The sequence below is a fragment of the Leuresthes tenuis genome, unplaced genomic scaffold (assembly GCF_036924035.1).
Source record: "Leuresthes tenuis unplaced genomic scaffold, fLeuTen1.0.hap1 SCAF_7, whole genome shotgun sequence".
Classification (NCBI taxonomy): Eukaryota; Metazoa; Chordata; class Actinopteri; order Atheriniformes; family Atherinopsidae; genus Leuresthes; species Leuresthes tenuis.
The window spans coordinates 6,882,756-6,899,515 of record NW_027325361.1 but is presented as its reverse complement, the minus strand read 5'-3'; the positions used below and the strand labels follow the sequence as shown (position 1 = coordinate 6,899,515).

Here is a 16,760-nt window from a genome sequence, read left to right as displayed (position 1 = left end):
CTTAAAAACTATGTGCTTCTTACTAATTTCAAAGTACACTGACTTTTGTTCTGCTCATTCCGGGGCCTGAAACTGCCCTGAAGCACTGAGACCCCAAAGTTCCCAGCTTTGGTTTCCAGCCCTGGACAAACACCATAGTTATGCTTTGCAGTCACTTGGCAAGTTTTTTGGGCATCTTCCTGGTCTCTTCAATATGACAACAAATTCATGTATATAGCTGTACATATGCAGGTCTCACACATACATTTGTCCCTTATGATAATGGTGTTACATCGAGTACACATGAGTGTGTATCAGGGCCAGTTGGTGCTCATGGAGTGTCGCCAGCTCTCTCATCTCCTCCAGTCGCTCACTGTGACCCAGCTGATGCCTACTCGCCTTTAGAACGTGCTTATAAACTGATTCATTTACGCACCAACATCTCACACTAGAGGAAAACTGATTTATTTTGCTGCTGTCAAAATATACTGACATCTTGTGCCTGTGGTGATATACAGTATGACAAAAAAGAAAAAGGACTGACAGAGCAAAAATACTGTGCTCCTCTGTGCTTCTTTTAGACCGTTTTGGCAGATTTTCTTCAGTGGACATCTGCAACTGACTGTGTCTTGACCTTGACTGATACTACTACTGATACTAATACTCAGACATTAATATTTTATCAAATGCCATATAGTGCTGTCAGCCCTGAGAATAAAATGCCACAATAAAAATGTACTCGTTCATACATCATAATACCAATATACTGTCTTCCCATATGAGTTCTCATGAATTATTCTTTTAATATTATACATTTTGATAGCTGTAGGATCGTGGATGAGTCTGTGGGGGCAATGGTTCAGTTTGGCCTCATCAGTGTGGTTCTGCAGGGCAGCACCATCTCCCGGGGAGATGATCGGTTTGTTTTCTGCTTTTGGTGACTTTGGCTCATCGTTACATTTCTTGGCTCCACACATGTAAACACAAAAAGACATGTCAGCATCACAACTTCTATCTATCCAGCTTAAATCTCACTTCCAGTACAGCAAATATGACCGAAAGACATCCAGCTCCAGCTTTGTAGATTTTACGAGCTGACGCTTAGTTTTGGAACAGGTAGCGACAGGAAACTCAGCTCCACGTTTTTTTTTTTTTTTTGTTGTTGTTTGGTTAGACCATTAGAGGTGGATCTCAACAGTTTATGATGGGCTCTTTTTTTTCTGAATCCGTACAGATAGAAGTGATTTACCCATTCCTTGCTCATCACATCAGTTATTTTAATCGTTTTCCAGAAATAAAGGTCAAGTGTCTACTGACTCATTTTCCCACACCAGATCAGTGGTTCTTGTCTGTTTCGGGTTCTCACTTTAAACTTTGCTCCATTGAGTGGTTCCTTTCCTCGTTTCTAAATATTATCATTTTATTAATGTGAATAAATGTCCAAGAGTGCTATTATACTAACATGCAAGTGAAGTTGGAGATGTGGGAGCTTTGTGCACAAGTCAACTTTTTTTTTCTCTCTACTCCATCTAGTTCTAGTGAGCTACAGACATGCTACACATGTGCTTTTATTCTATCCATTTGAAGGTTTATTATGTGATTTTATTTTATAATAATCTTCAGGGTGTCTGATGTTTCGTCACACTCAAGTGAGCCCTGCGAGAGGCTGACTACAGCTGTGCAATGGAAGTCTGGATCTAGTAGAATAAACAGCATACATAAACGGGCATACATATTTGAACACTCAACAGTGTTCAAATATGTATGCCCACCAAGACATTAGGTTGTCACCGAGGTATTTTACATCAGACTCTTGTATTTGTTGTATTTTTAGACTTGATACGTACATGTATGACTAGTTTTCGGAGATGGAAACTTCATCAGAATTCTGTTCCTAGAAGTCTGGCGAGGGCGATGAAACCGCTTCATGTCAGGGAATATGTTTGTGGTATCTAGAATATAGGGGTAGTGTTTCAGTAATGTGGATTTGTGGCCTAACTTTTTTTTTTGTTTTGTTTTTTATTTTTTAAATTTAGGTCTACAGTGTACATCACAATGTCAGAAAAAAACTATCCCCTCAGGCCGTCAAGATGACGAACTCTGCCATCTGACCTCTGTCTCAGCATTGTCATGTGTCCGTTGTGACTTCTTTCCAGTGTTGTGTGCATTTGCACTCAGGCATGCAGTTTTTTGGGTTTTTTTTTCAGTTTGTATAGCTTTCCTTTACAGTGACATATTTATAATTGACACTTTTTGTCCGCTGAAATGATTTTTACACACCGTGCCGACATGGACAACAGTTTTATATTCTCTCTTTCCATTGTATGTTTTGCACACTTTCCTTTTAGCACAGCCTTGCATCTCTCTGTGCATATTCATGTGAGCATGCAAAAAAGAAACCCTTTGAAATACTAAAACATCCATGCCTTTGATATCATCTATGATTTTTATTTAGAGTATTACCACATCAGAGCTCAGGTTATGCTTGCTGTTTTTTATAGAAAAAAAGTTTGAATTAGCAAACTGCAGTCGCTTCAAGTGGCTGTCATATAACACCTAACGGTTTGATTTGTGCTTTATACTTATTCACTGCTTTAACTTTAAGAGTTCCTGGGGGAACGTCCTTTCTGTAAATTCTTCGCCCTTAGATTTCAAGGCTGCTCTGAAACAGGAACAAGCTCCCTAATACGGAAACAGACTTCTTCTGATGCTGCTGAGAGCTGAAATATTTAACATCCATCCACACTTCTGACACACAGAGAAAGAGCGAGTTGAGGACTTGAACTCTTTTTTTTTTTTTTCTCCCACATCTCTCCTCCTGCTCTGCAACATATACTCATGCCAGTCTGTTGCTAAGCAACTGTAAAATAAAGCAGAAGTCGGAGTGAGAGGAGAGGAAGAGAGTTCACAAGTACTGCAATCCACTACTGTTTGTTTGGCTCTCTACATGATCCCACCACAGCTCTCAGTACCCATCTGTGGATCTGCGAGGACTTGTGACTTCTGGTTCTCTGTCAACCAACCAATCAGGGTTGGCTGTGAGGCGGGCTTAGCGGTTTCCTAGGCTACCTGTGTGATTGACATTCAGCCTCCTGCAGCGGAGCGCACGACAGTGTTTCACTGATGCTCCCGTTCGCCCCCGAGATACAGTGGAGAAATCTGGAAGAGAGGAGAGACGGAGAGAAAACACGAGCAAGTGGAATGCTAATTATTTAAAGTCCTTCGCTCTTTTCCTCCTGCTCTCTTTACTGGAGAGATGAAAGCTGGAGCACAGGAAGAAGCCAACTGAAGGGAGAGGAAAGGAAGGATTCCTGAATAAGAGGGGATTTGTTGGTAAGAAAAGCTTGACATTACTTTTCTCTTGGCTGTCTTGGCTTTACTCGTCACTTGTCCTTGTCATCATTGTAGATTATTGGACAGCAAGTAAACGTGAGGTCTTTTGGCTGTACATTATATATTTGTGTGTGGGTGAAAGAGGGAGACAGATTTTCTGCATGCTGCGTGGCTGAGGAGATTTGATGTTACTCTTTGAAACCTATCATATATGAAGTCTGTATCACAGAGTCAGTTATGCTTGTGCTTTAGCTGAGTCAAGAGCTGCTCCCCTATATGAGAATATAGGAGCCAGAGGGATTTAAATTAACTCTATCAGTCGGGATACAGTTACAGCTGAGGCAAGGATTTCTAGGCTTGTCTACTGTATCTGCATAAGAGGAGGAGTATTAATTACATAACACTTCATCTATACTCTACTTGTGTCAGGGCTGTGCGGCATCATGATGTCCTACTACTCCAGAAAAGCTTCCTTGCTGTATGTTTGTCTTCTTTCTTAACCTAAAGAGGAATCAGTCCATCTGTATGACTGTATATATGTGGGTCTGTTCACATTTGGTCCAAACATGCATCACGGGTGATCCTTGCACAAGTTGATCACTGGTTACTGGTGAAAAAACTTCTTACCCTGCATGGCTTATTACAATATGAAAGAGCAAAGGCTAAAACATCCATTGGGCTCATATTGCTCTAAGTGGCTGGCCTGTGCGGCCCCAACCCTCTGTGTCACCAGGACTGTTTAAAACCTCCATTAGGTTCCTCAGGTCAGGCAACAGCCAGCCCCTCTTTGCCCTCAGGACTCGAGTCGGCACCATCAGGGACTTTCTGCTCGGCTGCTCTCACACCAAAAGCCCTCTCACCGACCACCTGAGGACACCTCACATGCATTTATTTCAGGTGTGAAATCTTTCAGCAGAAGGCATTTATTTATTTATTTGTTCACCCTTTCAATCATGCTGAAAGATTTGTTTTTTCATTTCTTCTCCTGGGCTTTGTGAGACTGGGGTTGGACTAGAGAGGAGGAAGTATTTACAGTTTTTCCAGAATTGATATTTTGACCTTAAATTCATATGCAAAAAGTACCTTTTTGCAACTTCTCACAGATGTTTTAATATTAAAAAAATAGAACCTAATCTGTTGCCCTTCAGGGTAACTGTGGTCGTACATGGAACTCATCCTGAAGTTTTGATAAATTTTTTTTCCATTTGCATATAAGCCTATATACACACAGATACATCACATTCAACAGATCTGTAAAACTCTTGCATCTGCATCAATAAACTATCTTTCCTTTTTGTCAACCACAGAAAGGAGTAATTTAGCCATTTAGGTTTCTATAATTAAAAGCAAAGCCTAATTCAAATAAACAGATGTGTTAATGAGTAAGGCGCTTGTTGTATTCCTGTTTAGACCTAACAGCTTTCAACAGTATTACCAGTTATGCATTTATACTTACTAGTGATAAATGCAGAGTTGAAGTGTATTGAGAGAATTCAGCTTTTGAATTGTTCCAATCCAAAGTGTTGCATTAAAAAAAAAAAACAAGATATCACCTCCTTCTGAAAGGAGACATCTCTCTTCCAGCCATCTTGATGTTATCTGACTCATGCTGCTCATAAAACTCTGCTCCATCTTGTCAACACACCAACATGGCAGCCCAACAGATTTTTGTGTTCGTCATGAACAACTTTTAGCAGTACAGTACAGTTTGGACCATGAAGCTGTTTTCTGTTATAGCCTAGTCTTACTTAAAAATCTTTTATCCTTTAGATTACAGGTTCAATATCAATATGCACTCTGAATTCAGATCCCCACTGCAGATACCTTGATCTAAGGAATAAATTTGTCAGCTAACAGTTTTTAGCGGCTGCAGGTTTCCTGTTTTATATCCGTGAGAGTTGATCAATTATTCCATAGATTTACAGTATCTACAGTTGGAGGTGTTTGGGTCTCAGGAGCTGCCTGTCCGCCTGCCTGCGTAGGTGGAAATATCTTCACAGCTCTGTCTACTGCAGATATAAAGCTTTGGGATTTGTTTCGGCTTCATTAAGCTCTATGCTCAGCAGTACAGGGAAGAAGACAGGAAGAGAAAGGGGAGATGAGACAGGCCAGAAGCCACATTTGAGCCCACATCATCACAAGTACATGGTACTCACCTCGGCCCACGGATTTTCAGGGATGCCCCACAGCTGAGAAATACAGTATCATCAGTAATACTATGATCACACTTTGAGTCCTGTTGAACCCCAGAATATCTCCTGACTAGGGCTGAGGGGTTGGCTGGAATCAGTCAGGTTTTAGAAATCACTAGATGACAAAGTGTATATGGCAGGGTGTAATCATTGATATCATTGACATATAATGAAACAACTTCTATTCAAGAAAACAAATGTACTTATTTAACAGATATTGTAATAATAGTCCATTGATTATGTTTATTTCAGCAATGCATCATAAAATTTGGTTGGAAGATGCCATGATACACCCACAAGTGAAAGCTTGTCCATGTGTAGCGCTATCTTGCTGATGGGCAGAGGATCAATGCAAATGTCCTCTCTGCTCATTTTCAAGCTAAAGATGAGTTGTTAAAAAGTAGATGCTGCTTGTTATGGCAGGTGACATATTCCCCTGCCTCCACTTTGTCCAGCAATGACTTTCCAGTCAAGTAATTTATTTCCTGAAGATATGTTTCTTGCCATGTTGCGAATGAAACTTTGACATTCTCTTTTAGATCTCTTCTTTTTATGTCTCCCCTGTAAAATATCTTGCCAACTCCTAAATTCATTTCTATGCTCACCTGCTATTTGCTACAATTTATCAGTCTGCACTTTGCAGCTCAACATGAAGTATGCATTGGGTGTTCTCTCTGAAATTACTGCTTGCTGCTGGACAACTAACTAGATGGAAAATGGGGAGGCTCACTTTAAAGCTGTTGAGGGAAGGGGCAGGACCGGATCATAATTCTCTGTAGCTTCATCAGGCAACTACTTTCACATTGATACATCTTATTCAAATCATTGTTCAGAAATCTGGATTATTACTACTTTACTGTTACAAATATTAGAGGTTTCACTGTTAACACAATGTAAAAGAAGGAACAAGCATATATCCAAAAGCATTAGCACTGCAAAGAATTAACTTCAAAATGTCCTTATTCTCTAAGTAACACTGAGAGTGGCCCTCAAAAAGACAATACAAGAATAAAATACACACCCTTTGCTCCAAATGGGTTTATGTTAGTGGTCATCTCTCTGTGATTTTGTCCAGATTGATTATCAGAACAAAATACACACCAATGTAGGTTTTCTTTTTCATGAATTTATCATCCAGTCCTACAGTCAGGATGAACCCCTGATCATATTTTACCCACTTTACTCAGGCACAAGGAGAGGAACCATGGGTAATGACACAAACTTTGAGCTAAATATCATGAATATTTGTGATCTTTGCGGAGTCCAAAATATAAAATGAACATACTGATTATGATTATACTTATAATTAAGTTTGGCTATAAAATATCTTAGAAAGTATCTAAATCTTTGAACCGCATTAGGAACCTTTTCGTGTGGAAGTTCTATGTTCTCTGTGTTTCTCTAAGTTATCCATTTTCCTCCAAAGGCATATATGTTCAGATGAATGGTGATTCCAACAAATAATCTGTTTCTCTGTGTTAGACTTTTGATGGACTTGAAACAAGTTCAGGGTGTATCTCACCTGACATCGAAAGTCAGCTGGGATTGGCACCAGGATAAATAGGCATAGAAAATGGACCTTGTGCACAAATATATGCATCCAAAAATCTCCTGAACAGGAATTAGTTTGGTAGTTGATCATGCAGTTTTGAAGAGGTGAAGCTTCAAAAGCAAATTAATTATATGTACTAAAGTTTCAATGTTTAGAAAAAAAATAATAAAATATATCCTATTATTTTTGAGTGAATATTAAGAAAAAAATGCATGTACTCAAAAATCTGGAGTTGGGAACTTATAGTAAATGGCAAATGGACTGCACTTATTTATTCACACACTCATACAACACTAAATGTTATGCAGTGCTTTTCCTGCATCATGCACACATTCACACATTGATAAATATGTGAGAGGCAAAGTAGGGTTCAGTGCGTTGGCCAAAGATATGTGGACTGGGGAAGCCAAGGATCAGACCACTGACCTTCTGATGAGTAGCTTTCCACTGCCCCTCCTCCTGAGTTACAGATACTCAGGAGGAACTTTGTTTGATACAGTCCATTTGAACTTGGAAGTCTCAGTTTTAAGAAACTGTTCATTACCGACTGGTCCCTCACGCAACAATTACTCATCTGATTGGTTGAAGTTTGCTTGTGACTTTGATTGTAAGATGCTTCATTCAGTCAACTTTGAAGTATTTTTTGAAGATGTCTGCTATTTTCCAAATGGTTTCTACAGAGGACTTCCAATGTGAGAAACAACCATTTGGTGCATAAGGCAAATGGTGCACAAGGTTAACTTGTGCTATACAGAAGCAGAGATTTATAACTTGGCAGATCATTGTGTCTGGTTTAAATTCTGAGTCCAGAAACCATTTTCAATCAAGATGCAGTTTGTTAACCTTGATGTGAGAGACACACCCCCTGGATGAATTACAGTTGTATTGTGCAGAATTTCTCTCGGTCTTCTCCCCTCCCCATAAACTCAAAGGAACTGTCTGACAAGATGTATATTTCCTTTCTTTATTTATGATTTAAATGACAGTGAATATCAGAGTACTATCATTTGTTTATAATGAGAGGAATAGTCCAAATCCCCGTTGGGATTGGTTGTGATGCACCTACTTTTAGAATGAAACCTGCATTTATCTTTAATTTGTTTCAGGATGTCTCTTGCTAGGGTTTAGTTAACTGCAGTGTATAATGTAAACATGCTTCCAAATAATGTACACTTAAGGCGAGAGGCCTTTTTCAACTGCCCATCACACAATCATTACTGCTGCGTCAGACTCGCAGCTACAACCACAAGTCTATAAATATCTATTTGATCTATATTTTAATCTTCTGCTGCCACCAGCACTTTGTCCCTCTAGGTCACAACTGAATAAATATAATTCAAAATTGAAAGCGATATACATTAGGATCCAAGCCCTTTTAACAACCATGAAAGTAACCCAGGTTTACCAATTTTAAAATTAGTAAAATATGCAGAATAAAATACAGTTGCAAGTTAATTTTTTTCTGCTGCTCTTGTCTTTCACAGATAAATTGTTATTGTCACATATTCATATATCTTTCTTTACTGAGTTAAAATGGAAGAGCTGTACATTATTTACATGTTGCCATGGTGAATCTCAGCATCAGAGCATCACTTACAATAGATGATCAGATCTCTTTTCCTATCTTGTTTTCAGTCGTATAGTCACACAGCGCCGTGAGATTAAACTTCAACATCATACCAACACATGTACGTGTCAATAGATGTCCCAAACTATAGCTACATTTGCTTGTTTAATTGCCACCGGCATAAAGATGAGAGTTGATATGACTCTAATCTGTGTCATGAACATCAGAGGGCAGTTTCTAATATTCAGAGAACTTCATTTCCACTTTTGCCTGAGGAGAATGTTTTCTTATTGTTCTTATTTTGATATTGTCAGATTTCTTTATTTTTTTTATTTTTTTGATTATTTATTTATTCACTTACTTACTTATTTACATATATATTTTTCAGCTGATTTGCCTGGTGGGTAAGGATGTCTCACAACCTCAGACCTGATTATAAATATGACAGTGACACCATGAATGTCGCTATTATCAGTATCACCTGATTTGAGAAAACTACTCTGGTGACATAACAATTTCAACTTTCCAGCTCTGTTTTGTTGCTACATTTAAACTACTACATAAATAACCAAATTAACAGTATTTTACTCATCGTGACAACAAAATATTGATTATGCTTTGTTTCTAGTTTCATTTTTCAAATGTCTAATTTTGTCATGACACCAGCAGTAGACCAAAAAAACCTGTCAGCAGCTGATATCATATCACACAAATTCAAATGTAGCTCAGCTTCCTCAGTTTGAAGTGTAAACGTGGCATGATTCTTTGAAGAAACAAAATACATCTTCCCCCTCGTTCTTGGAGAATTGTGAGGTTGAAGATTTTATACTAATTGAAAGCTGAGCTCAGAGAGTAGTTGTCTTTAAGGGAGAGGGACAATTCTGGTACAATTAGATTCACAACAATTTGATTAGCCCTTTATTCATTGCACAATTTCACAATGTGTTTTCATTGATTAGACCTCTTTACATGGCTGTGTGAGTACAGAGTTTCAGAGCAGATTTATTGCCAGAAATACAGAAATATGTTTTGTTGTTGATATTTAAATGGTGATGCAGCATTCAAACAGTCTTATTCACCAAAGACACATCACTGTCAGAAAAACAAATTTATTACAATCAAAGTAATGCATGCACTGAGCAGCTGGCATTTCAGGGTCACTGTCACATATCAAAAATGGCTCTGCCATTTGAAAGTTCTTCACTTACTGATGTTAGAGCTCATTAGAGCGGACACAAAAATGTGTCCTTTTTTTTCACTTTGTGTAGATTAGTGACTGACATCAAGCTACATCACATGTCTAATCATACAGAAAAACAGATTCTCTGTATACCAATCAACCTAAAGTTCTGTTTAACATAAACAGTATAGACAGTAAAGTCCGGTATCAGAAAGACTGCACGTGTATGCCTGTCCCTACAGTTACTGGATAGTTGCATCATTCTCAGTAGGATTATGAAACGGTGAGAAATGAGCAGGGGGGGCGGAGACAAAGGAGTAGGAGGACTAAAAGGGACTGATAAGCTGGACAAAGCTTGTCAGGTTTATGCAAAAAAAAAAGAGATGTTGAATTCTTCTGTCACAAAAATGTCTCTAAAATAATAACACATCTCGAAGGACTTGGGGAGAATGACTCATTCTAATTACAAGCTTTCAGCTGTTTCCATTATTGAACAGCATGTGAGCACACATAATCTGTGATCAAGAAATTACAGTTCATAATCGATGTGTCTGACTGTCCTGCAGCTTCGGATAACCAGCATCTGTCAGATCACATGTTGTCATTGTGTATCAGTGCAATCATCAGAGTGAGAATCACTGCATTTGTGTTCAGCACTGTGATTTCAGACACAATTACAAAAATCCAATTTTTTCAATATCAATTCTTGATTAAGAATGTCTTTTGAACAAACCCATTTCAGCCTGTGGGAATCATTTTGGCTCTCATATTTATTTTTCTTTCTCTTCTTGAGCAAATATTCTTGAGTCTCCTTGACTGCAATGCTAATTTTGATCCATTTGGAAGCATTATCCCTGCACCCTTTCCCAACAGAAAATGTGTTATCATCTTATTTTCAAAACTTCTCTTTTAGCCCATGTACTTCTGGGCAAATTACCTGGACAGGGGAGGAATTTACCCCTTTTTTCTGCCTTTTTGTCAGCCATTGTGGTTAAAATTGTGCATTATGCAGAATCCAATGATTATATGTAGTTGGCTGTTAAGGATGGTTGAACAGGCCCACTGGATTCAGACCAAGAAGCCTATGAAGTTTTGTTTGACTTAGAATTTCATATCAGTCAACTGGACAACCACATTAATACAACAAAATGACAAACAACATTGAACATTGAGACATAAACAACACAAAAATACAACCCTAATAGTCTCACAGTTTACTATAAAGACCTGAATTAGACATACCAAACAACCACAAAATGGTACAAAATTACCAGAGGTAATTGGTACCAGAGACAAAAAAACTGCTTACTTAAAACAACTATAAATAAACACAAGACACAAACAACCACCAAGAAAGAAATGTATCACAAACAGTCAAAAAATGGCAAAGCAGAAAATGACCACAAAAGTACAAACAAAATAAGTGCACTAACAAAACATGACGCAACATAAAACCAATAAAACCATCAAGAAAATACTGTTGTCTTTTTGCAGAAGTGACAAAACTTCTGAAAAAAGACAACTACATAGAAGGAAACTAACCATGAGGAAACACTGCAGGCAGGCAGCAGAAAGACGTAAAGCACCTTAGAGATAAAACCACAGAAATAAATCGCATACACGCACACATGCAAAAATCAAAACTCCCCTCATACAGCCATCCACAAAATTCACACAAAGACACACAAATCAGCTAGAGCACGAAACTACCACAATCATAATAAAGATACAGGTGACAAAGACGCATAAAATCAGTACATTAGTGTTAATAGTGGCTGAAATATGAAATACTTTGTGTTCACTCTCTTGTATGCCATGGTTATAAATTGTTGAAATACCTGTGACTGCAATTAGTTTAACACACAAAATCAATACATAGTAGAGAAGATCGAGCAAACAGAATGCTTCACAGAAGACCCAAAAATGTAGCTGCAGTGGTAGAAATCCACCTGATCTATGTGTGTGCCTCTGCATCTAATCTTATCTGACAACAAAATGACCAAAACCCACTTACAGTTAGAGACAGAATCAAGAAGATGCAAACGATTGTGAGACGCTTGTTCAATGTGATAACTCACACTTAATGCTGGTGGAATGCTATTGGATTTTCACCCCATGTTTGTCCCAGTGATGCTTGCAGCTAAATCCTTACATGCAAGTTTGATCTCCATGGTAGTTTGACCAGAAGTCACTTTTGTTCCTAGTTGTTCAAATAGTTCACTAAATACCACAAAAAAGTAATTGGATCAACAAGGTCACCAAGAGGAACATCTTTACCCAAATGAATGACTTTGGTTTTAAAAACTTTTGATAAACTTCAGTTTGAACTAAAGACTGAAGGATGCTGTGCATCTAGTATGTTTCTGCTTCAGCTGAATGGTTTCTTCCAGTTTACCTTTTTCTTGATACAAATACGTTAAGGGAGCAAACCTAGGATGGAATCTTAAGTTCTGTCAGTTATAACTCTTCATTTCAGGCCTCATTTTGGGCTCATGGTGACTCATGAAACTGAAAAGGTTTTTTATCCATGCAGTTGGATGCGTATAGTTGATGTGACACCCAGCATTACTTTAAATCTAATGTTGTAAAGTAGAAAGATCCTTAATTTTTAAGTAAGGATGATTTTTGTCCCTGATATTGATCGGAGTCATTTGAGAATGAGTATCTGCTGATACTGAGTCTCAATTTAATACTTGCATTTTCCAACAGGACAGTACACACCATGAATACATAAAAGTTAAAAAGTTCCCATTAACAAAAATGTTTTTATGGAAAGCTCTCATTATTTTATATTATGCAACAGTATAAACCTTGTAAAGTTTTACTGATTTATTTTTTTTAGATACTCCTTTTACACTTAGTGTAGCATTGCAGAAAAATATTAAATAAAAGCTTAAGCGAAGCATGAAATACCAAACCGTGTTCTCATCATAACTTGAATGCAGCATCTGGTGCTGTGATGACCAGTTTACTCTTATCCTTTTCACTTGAACATGCTACTGTGTTGCTGTCTCCCATTATCTCTTTGTGAAACAGTCTTTTACTGTCAGTGGTACTCAGTGGTATCTGTGCATTACAACTGTTTTATTAATGAAAGAAAATATTGCAGTGTACAGTTACATAGATATATTTGCAGCGGTTAAGAAATGGCTTCAGTGATGTGTGTCGATATTGAATTGGCTCATTTCATACATACATACGTTGAACCCATATGGCTTACAAATGAGATTGGGACCTATCTTGGGTCTATTGGGACCTAACACTTGAAATTGAAAAGCCTCTAATTTTAAGATAAACCATAATGTTCACCAGGCAGCGTTTACTTCCTTAATCAGTCAGTTCACTACCTGCAGTATCCAAATGTGGATTTGTTTTGTTTAAACAAGTGAATACTTTCAGAGATTGCCATGAGAGTGTACTTTTTGTGTAATTGTCTTTTTGTCTGAATACAAGGAAAAGATGAGAGTAGGGTCCAGGAATGAGTCAAGTATGTTGTGTGACTGTTAGATGAACAGCCATAAGAATGCCATTTCAGTTTTAGCTTTTCTTGCTCCTTCTCTCTCCTTCCTCACTTTTTATCTTCATTTCCTTTTCTCTCTCTTCTCCTCTGATGAGCTGCAGCTCTGTAGGTTACCATAGCACCCGGGAGAGAAAAAGTCAACCCACACAGAGTCTCCTGCCTCTACCACTCATTCTCTTCTTCTATCTCCCTCTCATTCTAACGTCGTCCTTCCTCTCTAGTCTTTCCTGCAACTTTATGCAATTCTCCTCAGCATGTCACTATTATTCTTTCTTAATATTATTTCCTTTGCTCTGTAAATTTCTACGTGTGTTCACCTGAGTGTGTATACACTCTTGTAGATACTTGGTTATGAATACGCAGATATGTTCTGCCCAACGTGACAACTCCGCTTCACTGTCCGCCCCCACACACAGGATGCCCATGGACACACTCACAGAAATCCACATGGGAGAGTGGGCTTGGATCAAAGGCCTATAGCATTGTTAATAGTCACACAAAGACCACCAACATATCAGTTGCCCTCTGTCTTACTTATTTTCTTCATGTCTCTACTCTTATCAAGTGTTGGTAACTGCCTCTTCAGGAGGTATATCAGAACATCTCTTAACATTTCATATGTACGTCATTGTTTGCATGATTGCGTGACTTTGCTAGATACAGAATGAGTCATCTGAGAGCCTTCTCAGCCCAGTTAAACAGGGTGATAACAGCATCACCATTGATAAAGTCCAAACATATATACCCCAGTACTGACCTGATGTGCTTCAGTAATATTATGTTAATGGGCTTCTTTTTGGAAGTTTAGATACATGAAAATTGATTTATTTTTTCATTATCCACATTGACAGCCAACTTTCTTATGTACAGCATGCATGGGTGACCTGTAAGTACATGTTATTATAAGTCTGCACTGCAAGCAGTACAAATACTAACATCAAATAATACAGATAATCTTCAGGTTTCCTTCCAAAGGCAAAAGACATGTCTACTAGATTACATTTGTATTCTAAATTGGGTGTGAGTGTGAGTATGAGTGCGCATGGTTATCCGTCCCTCTGTGCTAGGCCAGGGATGAGCTGGCAACCTGTCCAGGATGTCGCATGCTTCTTACCCATTGTCTTTGGGAATAGGTTCCAGCTCCCCACAACCCTGACCTATATGAAGTGGGTCAAGAGATTGAATAAATATATGGCCGGATATATCAAACAAGACAAATCAGCCTGTAGTGTCTAATCACAAACAGCACAGATGAAATTGTCCATTTCTGTTGGTGCTAATAATCAGGAGCTGGTGATTTATGATCGACGTAGGTGTCGCTTGTTTCTTGTTACAATACAGGCGATATAAGCATGGCTTTGCTTACCTGTTAAGTTAATATATCGAATATGTGTTGTTTGGCTTAGATAAATTAACTTTTTTTCACATGACTGTCATAAGACTTCACTCTTCAGCTATCGTTGCATTCTATCATCTGGAGCTTTCATATGTAATATATACATGTAATATACAGCTATTAGTTTAGAAAAGAGAGGATGTGAACATAAAGCGACCAGTGTGTCACTGCATTTTTGGCATCTGCTGATGTAATATTTTTCTACACGCGTATAATACCAGTACTAACCAAAAAACTAAAGGTCTGCCCTGATGTGCACACACCTGTGTCTACTCCTTATAGAAACATCGCCACATCGAAAGTAAAAGTCACTGTGTCCACACCTCTACCACACAACTACAAATGGTCCTTTTTAACTGGACGAAAAGGTTTGCAAAAGGTACAAGCAGTTGTAAATTTGGCCCATAGTCTGTCATTTGTATCGTAAACCCCAAAAATTAAATGACTGTTAATGAGGTGTTCTTAGATTACATTTCATGCAAGTTTTATATTGCATATTCAGTGTTTTTGCCTTTACACCTGTGTATGTGATGCTAAAGCCCATACTGCATATGGAAATGAATAACTCAATACATTTTACCTTACTATTGCTAAGTTTCAACTGTAGCATTAAAGAAAAGATGGTGAAGTGGGGCGAGTAAAGAAAGTTTGCATTGGACGACACATTTTGAACATGCACGAAAAAAAAATGTTACTAGAGTAATGAGAGTCCTCTAGTAAAAGTAAACAAATGGGATAAAAAAAAACATATTTTTTGAAGATATCTTAAACTCGACAAAGAAGAAGGTGAAAAAGTAATAAAGATGGAATGACAAAGGATTAGAGGAAGGACATGAGGTAAAAGAGAAGAGATCAGTTTGTTTTTTGGCAGCCTGTCCACGGTAGAATACCATCTGCTGTCTGCTCCATTCAGTATGAACTGTATTAAATAATCCATGTGGTCTTCCAAGCAGGATTGTTAACTACTCTAATGAAGAGACTGACTGGATTTTTGATAAATTATAAAGGTTCAATAAAAAAAAAAATCAGCTTAAGCATTTGTGATTTGACATCTTTGAACTACAAATGGAAAACAAAAACAAAAAATTCAGGGGCAAAGCTTCTGACTGAAAGTTAGAATTTTACCAATAAATATTGGGGTAAAATATAATATTATTCAACCAAACTTATTTTCATAGAGAAAAAAGAATAGGAAAATCTTAGTGATGACACTAACAATTAAAATGATCTCCATTCAATTGAACCAGATCTAATCCCTCCAAGAGAAGCATTTGCCTTCTCCCATTTGACTAACTGAAGTCACTCCAGCAAAAATGGAAAGATGGTAGTCAAGCAGGCAGGGTACACCCTGAACAGGTCGCCAGTTCATCACAGAGCCACACACAGACAAACGAGACAAACAATCACTCACATCCTAGCGTCAATTTAGAGTCCCCAATTAACCTGACATGAATGTTTTTGACATGCACGTATACACGGGGAGAACATGCAAACGCAACACAGAAAGGCCCCATTGACCCCCAAAAACTCCAATGCTGTGAGACGACGGTGCTATCCACCACACACACCATGCAGCCCCATACATGTGTGTGTATGTGACAATGACATTGTGAACCTAGCATTCTGGGGGGAAATGACATTTAAAAGAATATGAATCCCAAAGGGAGACAAGATTGCTTTGGAATAAACTACTGAAGAAAACAAAGAATAAATTAAAATTTAAATGTAAAATTATAGCAAAGTCATTGTGGAGAATGATTAAGTGAGGCTATTGCTGTAAGCAAGAATGACCTCCTGAACTGGTCCTTGCTGAAACAGAATTGAAGATGGTGTTTACTATTGTGAGATCACTTTGTGTGTAGACGGAGTGTAGTGTTGTCGATTCTGATGACAAGCTTGCATAAGATTCTTCTTTTACCAAACAGCTCGAGGGGCTATAGAGCTCTTCCCCACACAGAGCCGTTTTTTTTTTTTTTTTTAACTATTGGTTTAGTTTCATTGAGTCACTGACTCTGATGCTGCTACCCCAACAGATTGATTT

At 38.1% G+C, this 16,760-nt stretch overlaps 2 protein-coding genes across 3 annotated transcripts in view; one reads left to right on the top strand and one right to left on the bottom strand.

Moving 5' to 3' along the window:
• Positions 1-16,760, bottom strand: part of cp (ceruloplasmin) — a 442,499-nt gene that overhangs the window by 17,518 nt on the left and 408,221 nt on the right. The gene's annotated exons all lie outside the window — the stretch shown is intronic.
• Positions 3,102-16,760, top strand: part of lrrc7 (leucine rich repeat containing 7) — a 118,352-nt gene continuing 104,693 nt past the window's right edge. For both annotated transcript variants that reach the window (XM_072389027.1, XM_072389026.1), the window contains exon 1: positions 3,102-3,312. The gene's annotated coding sequence lies outside the window, so the exon portion shown is untranslated. The remainder of the gene's footprint in view (positions 3,313-16,760) is intronic.